The following is an 8922-nucleotide window of genomic DNA, read 5'->3' on the forward strand; positions in this document are numbered from 1 at the left end:
CTTTTTTTGATCAGGCGCATCATGTTTCTCACCAACACATGATGGTGCTGGAAAAAACATTGTAGCCTGACCTAGAGGTCAAAACTCTGCATGGCGTGCACAGCTACTAGTTGCAGCTGGTGGTTGTGGCGGAGGAGATCCCAAACATATCTAGCAAGCTTGTTTTGGAGCAGAGCTTGTCCACCACCTCTGACCCCACTCATCACAGAAGTCCCACCATATCCATGGCCAGGTGTGTTGGCAGCATTGGAGCCAGCCTCAGGAAAAAGGTGTGTCAATATCTCAGAAGTGATGATCAAGTTGACATGACCCAACAGAAGTCAAGCAACCCAACATGCTGAATAGAATAGATGACACACAGCAAAGGGCAAAAACACACCAATTCTGCTCAGACTAATCTGATCTGACCACATGTACAGGACCAAAAATATCAAAACACTATGGGTTTAGGTTTCCTTTCGTTTTCTTGACTGCTTCATTCAAAACAGAACACATTTCATAAATCCATAATAACAAATTCATATTCCACAAAGAACCAGTTGTTAAAACAATCAAATGGAATGCCTTGATCTCTCCCTCTTTACATACTCTCCTTTTTTAAAATAAAGGATTGATTGTCCCCCTGGTGGAGGGACAAAGAGAGGAGGCTAAAACTGTCGCGTTTGTGTCCCTCTTTCCGTGGATTTTTCCACTAACTGCAAATAATATTGTGACTTATTGTGAGTATTAAAATGTGCTTCCTCAACCTCTAAAATGTCGGCTCAGGGTTAGCGGAAAACGCAGTTAGAGGAAACACGCTACAAAGTTTGATCATCCGTCACAACATTCCCGTCGACCAGCCGCAATGTGCGTCCGAAACACGCGCACGCTCATTGCGAACACGCAGCTTATTAAGCCGCATCTCGCAGCGGAACATTGATTCGAGACGACAGCAGTGAAAGAACCAAATGCTACCTGAATATTAGAGGTTTTCCATCAGGGCTCGGTCACTCAAGATGGAGCCCGAAGTTGAGAACTTTCACTTTCGCTTCTTCTTCCTCTACACGTCACGTGTTCGTGGTTGGATCGCGTCATATCCAGCACAGGCGCCTCTCTTCAGAACAATTTGGTCCACGTTTGTGAGAAGAATTGTTGTTATTACTATTATCGTTTCAATGCTATAGTAAGTAGATTTAGAATGTTTAATCAAAAGGAATGTATGAGTGTTTGAACCAAGTGTTGATGCTGTTAGGTACCCAGCACTGAGAGGTACCATGTTCAAGGACACGGGGAAGTCGGAGAAGGAATCATGAGGTCAGATTGACATAAATGTTGTGTGCACCAAATAAAAGAGGAGAGCGAGCAGCAGACGGACGGACGGAGTTGAGAGAGGAAGCTTGAACTGCTCGTCAGCTCTCCCTTGCAAGGCCTCCTGTTGTTTGCGTGGTTGATCTGAGTCTAGTGAACGAACAGCGCGGGTGACCAAACATCACCCTCACACGTTTTAACTGAAATACTGGGAAACAACTGGAGTTCGTCTGACAGATGTTCGTTTTTGGCTGCGGAATCAAACTGGGTCAACTTTTTGATCTATAGGATCCCCTCTGGTTCAAAGTGTCCCTATAGGATATTGACAGTAGTGACCTTTTGGGGGCTGCACACACCTCTTAATGGTGACGGCACCAACGGAGCTGATCCAGTTGTCATCAGCTGGCCAGTCTGACTCCAGCTCATTAGGGGAAATTTGCTGATCTGGAGGAGAAGCTTTCAAAACTTGACGGGCTGGGGGGGAAATGACTGTAATTTTGGAATCAGCGTGCCAATTTGATTTTTAATCAGAATAATTTAGAATAATTTCAACAGGATATTTTCAAATTGTTCCCCAGTGGAGCTGCCAACTGAATATGGTGACCTGCTCCTACACACAGAAATCCGATGGCTCAGCAGGGGACGGATTTTGCTTCCTTTCTTGTCCCTTTTGAGTGAAATAAAAGAGTTCATGCAGTCCAGAGGGGAAGACGCCGCGCTGCTGGAGGACACTGGCTGGACACTGGACCTTGCATTTTTAATGGACATTACTGGGAAACGGAACAGTTTGAACTGGGAGCTGCAAGGCAAAGGTGAGACTGTTGCTGATAGGATCAGTGCTGTAAATGCATCTAAAGCCAAGATGAACATTTTCTCTGTGCATTTACAGACAAAAGGTGCTGCACTTCCCCTCTGTGCAGATGGTGCTGAGAGACAACGCTTCTGCATGTGAGGCTTTGGACTAAAGCGCAGAAAAGTGCTCTCAGCTCATAAAAAGACTTGGGCAAGAGGTTGAGAACAGGTTTTGGGACCTGGATCAGCTTGAGCCATGTGTGTCCTTCATTTCTAACCCTTTCATGAACGTGGACATATCAGGCATTGCTCAGCAGTTCAGTGCAACCTTCAGCCTGGATGCTGCACAGATGCTAATTGAAATTGGAACATTGTGAAATGAGCTGCAGCTCAAAGCCTCTCAGGCTGCACCAAACTTTTGGTGCCTTGTTGACACAGAAACGTACAGTGGTGTATGGAGCTCCAGCTTATGTCATTAGAATCTACATGATTCAGTTTATTCATGCTTTTAGTGCTCTTTTGACTGAATTTTACCAGGTAAAAATGTACCTTTTCTGCCCCAATAAAAGAGTTCCTCTGTGTTCTAAGAGTTTAAAGAAATGCATTTAAAAAACTTAAGATGAGGCCAGATTTCCTCCAAAAGCCTGGTTTGACCAGCAAGTCTGGCTCATTAACAGTTATTGATGAGCTCTTTTTCTGTGATATCTGTCATTTAAGTCCTAAAAAGCTATTTGAGGGTCGTTTTCCTTCCACTTCTCAATCACCGACGTGTCCAACTTCACAGGATTTAAACTTAACAGAAAATATAAGGACTCATCAACTTTATTTATACCCAAAATTACATAATTTTCATTACATAAACTTCCTCATGCAAATATTTCAACAGTATGATATTAAAATATTAGAATTACACAAATGTAATTTAACTTATGCCAAAATGTACATGTAAAAATGTTTTGATCCTCAGTCACATAACACAAAGCAGATAAACACATAAGGAAACACAGTAAAGTTTCAAATTTTAAAAAATATCAAATCTAAATGTGGCGGGGTGGGGAGAGGTGTATCGGTCGACGACAACGCCACCTGGGGAATTTCACCCCAGGAATTAACCGGGAATCGGGCACACGCAGATAAGGTTCTATTCCCGAGGCAGAGACAAGATTGAGGGTTAAGCACTACGATTTTATTAAATCCAATACACAACAAGGAAATAACTCGGCGGTCTAAAAGTCAAACAAAAGGGGTGGACAGGGCTGGGGCCCCACCGGCAGGTAAAACTCAATTAGGGGAGATAAACAAACTAAAAACACCCGTGCTACTGCAACCAAAACTACACACGAGGGGTGAGGAAAACGCCCTCCACCAGGGGTTGGTCCCCGCCGTGGCCCGCAGCACCTGTCCACAAAGACAAGAGAACAATTAAAGTTCCAGCGGTAACAACTGACGCGACGAGCACACACGCGCACACACACCTCACACAGACAGGCAAATAAATTGTGACCAACAAGAAACAAACAAGAAACGAACAGAAACGAAACTTAAAAAAGTAAATGCCAGTTGATACGATTTACACACTGTTAAGAATCTAAAATGACAGCAACAGCTCCGTGGTCGCCTCGGCGGCACCACTGCGTCTCAGCGCCGTCCCCCGAGCGAGGGGGGGGGGGGAGAGAGAGAGCGAACAGGAGAGAGTCCCGAGAGCGGGACGGAGCCAAAGCAGCAGTGGGTCCAGTACGCGAGGTGATCTACTCCATGAGGGGTTCCCGCTGGGGCCACGCGACCCACTGACGCCAGCCACCTGCCCAGCGCAGACTAGCGCGCGTGCCCTCACGGCAAAGCGTTGTAAACAGTTTGTTGGTGGAACCGCCCAGATCAGCCGCAACCCCGCCGTCCCGTCGAAGGGGGAAAACAACTAAAGGCAGCTGGAGGCAGTGCCTTATATAAACCTTTTCTCCCCACCCACCAATTAAGGCACTACCTCCATAGGGCACCTGTTCGGAGGGCAGGCCACGCCCTGCCACATCAAATATATTCACAAAAATAAGCATAAAAATTAAATTGAGAATCTGTGACTGTGTACTTTGCAATCCCTTGCTTATTCTAAGATTATTCTTTTTCTTATTTTAATTATTCCGTTTTTAGAATAGTTTATGGTTGAAGCCAGAACCTCTGAACGGAGGCAAAGCTTGACATGCGGAAAATGGCTGAGCTTCTTAATCACAGAAGAGGAATTTTAAAGTCTTGTTTAATGTGAAGAGGGATAAATAATTAAACTATTAGTCTATTTCAGACACTTTCAGCCTCAGCTGTATCTTTTATTATTATTTATTTTATTTTATTATTTTTTTTACAAAAAGCATCTTTACTCTTTGGCCCCATCTACTGTCTGTTGTGTGTCTAATTTGATCCAGCTGGTTGTGTTAGCTTTACCTGCGCAGAGGTTCCTGCTACAATCAGGAACAAACTCCACTTGTTTATTCTCACAGTCTGCTGATAAAATCTATTCTTGTTCTCCTAAAGCTGCAGAAAGCAGCAGTGGGCCTGACTTCATGCTGCACCTCCAAACCTGAGAATGGAGCCAAGCTTTATTGCTAAACAGGATTTGGGTTTTTTTGTCCGTGCTAAATGGAAAGTGTTTGTCCTTTGGTGGTCCAACAGGACCACGATTTGGATGGATGGATGATTTGATGTTATTGAGAATAAAAACAGCTGAAAATGGAAGCGGAGATGTTTCAGAGCACCAGAGTTCAGAAAGAGTTTCTAATCAACAACCAACAACATATCCACTAATTTAAAGCTCTACATGCTTACATCAATCTACTTCTGGAAAAGTCGGCGGGGGGAAGCTCTGAAGGAGGAGGATATGAGACTGGGAACACCTTATCCTCTGAGCAGGAGAGAGCTGCTAAGTCAGGTAGTGACCCAATTGGTCTAGTTACATCTGTTAAACAGAAAGTGGCAACCCTTGTAACGAAGGTCTTCCAAGAAGCTGGAACTGGGATGATGACTTGGGACTTGGGGTGAAAAGGTCGAATAGAAGAAGCCATTAAACTGTTCAAAGAATCTGTAGAGCTTGGACAAATCAATTTCAACAGAAGCATCACACCAGCTGACTGGAGAGGGAAGCCTGGTGGAATCACCCTCTCAGACAGAGTAATAGAACCTATGGAGCAGTCATGTACCTGAGATGGAACATAGAGGGGCGAGTTGACTTCCGCTTCGTGGAAGCAAAAGCCAAAAGTGACTCCACTGGCTCAGAAAGGAGAAGGGATAAAAAGGTGAAATTTGTGGACCGGTCTTTGCAGCCTGGCTCAGGAAGTATTTTAAGAGACATGGAAGATTAGAAGTGGAATAATGGTTCCATCTAGTGGACAACCCAAATCTTGGGTGCCATCCAAAGAGATAATTGTGGATACCAAACCTTTGCAAATTGTGTGGGTGAGATCCAAGACTGGTGGTTGATTCCTGGAGAACTGAACATTGCTAACATAATGACACAAGGCACAGCAGAAGGAGCTGAAGGATCCAAGAAAATCTCTCAAGGTTCAGGGAGAAACACGACTGAAACACTCATATATACACTCATGCACACGACCGAATCACACTCATAGAAACACTCTCATTCACAATAATGAATCACACTCATGTAAACAGACTCTCACACACTACTAAATCACACTCACACAATCACGCCCTACTGAATCTCACACTCACACACACTACTGAATCTCTCTCTCACACACACACACACACACACACACTACTGAATCTCACACTCACAAACACACACACACACATTACTGAATCTCACTCACACACACACACACACACACACACACACACTACTGAATCTCACACTCACACACACTACTGAATCTCACACACACACACACACACACACACTACTGAAACTCACACACACACACAAACACACACACTACTGAAACTCACACACACACACACACACACACACCACACCACACTACTGAATCTCACACTCACACACTACTGAATCTCACACTCACACACATATACACCACTACTGAATCTCACACTCACACACTACTGAATCTCACACTCACACACACACACACACACTACTGAATCTCACACTCACACACATATACACACACTACTGAATCTCACACTCACACACTACTGAATCTCACACTCACACACTACTGAATCTCACACTCACACACTACTGAATCTCACACTCACACACTCACACTCTACTGAATCTCACACTCACACACTACTGAATCTCACACTCACACACACTACTGAATCTGACACTCACACACACACACACACACACACACACACTACTGAATCTCACACTCTCTCTCTCACACACACACACACACACACACACTACTAACTGAATCTCACACTCTCTCTCTCACACACACACACACACACACACACTCACACACACTACTGAATCTCACACTCACACACACACACACACACACACACTACTGAATCTCACACTCTCTCTCTCACACACACACACCACACACCACACACTACTGAATCTCACACTCTCTCACACACACACACACACACACACACAACACTACTGAATCTCACACTCACACACACACTACTGAATCTCACACTCACACACACACTACTGAATCTCACACTCACACACTACTGAATCTCACACTCACACACTCACACTCTACTGAATCTCACACTCACACTCACACACACTACTGAATCTCACACTCACACTCACACACTACTGAATCTCACACTCACACACTACTGAATCTCACACTCACACACTCACACTCACTACTGAATCTCACACTCACACACACCACACACCACACACACTACTGAATCTCACACTCACACACACCACACACTACTGAATCTCACACTCACACACACACACACTACTGAATCTCACACTCTCACACACATACACACACACACAACACACACACACTACTGAATCTCACACTCTCACACACACACACACACAACACACACTACTGAATCTCACACTCTCACACACACAACACCACACACTACTGAATCTCACACTCTCACACACAACACACACACACACACACACTACTACTGAATCTCACACTCTCACACACACACACACACACTACTGAATCTCACACACACACACACCACACACACACACACACACACACTACTGAATCTCACTCACACACACACACTACTGAATCTCACACACACACACTACTGAATCTCACACTCACACTCTCACACTCACACACTACTGAATCTCACACTCTCACACACACACACTCACACACATTACTGAATCTCACACACACACACACTCACACTCACACACTACTCAATCTCACACTCACACACACACACTCACACACTACTGAATCTCACCTCACACACACACACTCACACACTACTGAATCTCACACTCACACACTACTGAATCTCACACTCACACACTACTGAATCTCACACTCACACCACTACTGAATCTCACACTCACACACACTACTGAATCTCACACACACACACACTACTGAATCTCACACTCACACCACTACTGAATCTCACACTCACACACTACTGAATCTCACTCACACACTCACACTCACGACTGAATCTCACACTCACTACTGAATCTCACACTCACTACTGAATCTCACACTCACACACACACACACACACACACACTACTGAATCTCACACTCACAAACTACTGAATCTCACACTCACACACTACTGAATCTCACACTCACACACTACTGAATCTCACACTCACACCACCACACACACACACACACTACTGAATCTCACACTCACACACACACACACACCACACACTACTGAATCTCACACTCACACACTACTGAATCTCACACTCACACACTCACACACACTACTGAATCTCACACTCACAAACTACTGAATCTCACACTCACACACTACTGAATCTCACACTCACACACTACTGAAGCTCACACTCACACACTACTGAAGCTCACACTCACACACTACTGAATCTCACACTCACACACACTACTGAATCTCACACACACACACACACACACAACACACTACTGAATCTCACACACACACACACACACACACACACACACACACTACTGAATCTCACACTCACACACACACACACACACACACACACCACTACTGAGGTCATGGTGTTTGGTCCTGAACCTCTCAGGGATAGATTAGATCACATGATCACTCTAGATGGTATCTCATTAACATCTAGTCTCTCTGTGAGGAATCTAGGAGTAACTTTTGATCAAAATCTCTCCTTCAACTCACACATTAAATTAGTCTCTAGAAGTGCCTTTTTTCACCTGAGGAACATCTCAAAGATCAGGAAGCTACTGATGCAGCCTGATGCTGAAAAGTTAGTCCATGCATTTGTTACTTCCAGGCTGGACTACTGTAACTCCTTATTATCAGGGTGTCCAAACAACTCTTTAAGAAGCCTCCAGTTGATCCAAAATGCTGCAGCCAGAGTTCTGACAGGTATTGACAAAAGAGATCACATAAGTCCTGTAATGGCGTCTCTTCATTGGCTGCCCGTTAAATTTAGAATAACTTTTAAAACCCTTCTTCTGACCTACAAGGTCCTCAGAGGCCTAGCTCCATCCTACCTGGAGGAGCTAGTGATACCCTATCAGCCCAATAGACCGCTCCGCTCTCAGAATGCTGGTCTACTTGTGGTTCCCAGAGTCTCTAGGAGTAGAATGGGGGGCCGAGCATTTAGCTACCAGGCCCCCCTGCTATGGAGCCAGCTCCCTGTCCAGCCCCCCTGCTATGGAACCAGCTCCCTGTCCAGGCCCC

The 8922-nt window shown here is 44.8% G+C and overlaps 1 long non-coding RNA gene across 1 annotated transcript; it reads right to left on the reverse strand.

Annotated features, from left to right (window-relative positions):
* Positions 1 to 3243: 3243 nt before the first annotated feature.
* LOC130520636 (uncharacterized) lies at positions 3244 to 3861 on the reverse strand. The gene is made up of 2 exons (XR_008948955.1): positions 3656 to 3861; positions 3244 to 3477 (listed from the first exon to the last, which is right to left on the reverse strand). It is a non-coding gene; the product is annotated as an uncharacterized LOC130520636 (long non-coding RNA).
* Between the last annotated feature and the right edge of the window lie 5061 nt (positions 3862 to 8922).

This window comes from Takifugu flavidus, unplaced genomic scaffold (assembly GCF_003711565.1).
Source record: "Takifugu flavidus isolate HTHZ2018 unplaced genomic scaffold, ASM371156v2 ctg460, whole genome shotgun sequence".
Lineage (NCBI taxonomy): Eukaryota > Metazoa > Chordata > Actinopteri > Tetraodontiformes > Tetraodontidae > Takifugu > Takifugu flavidus.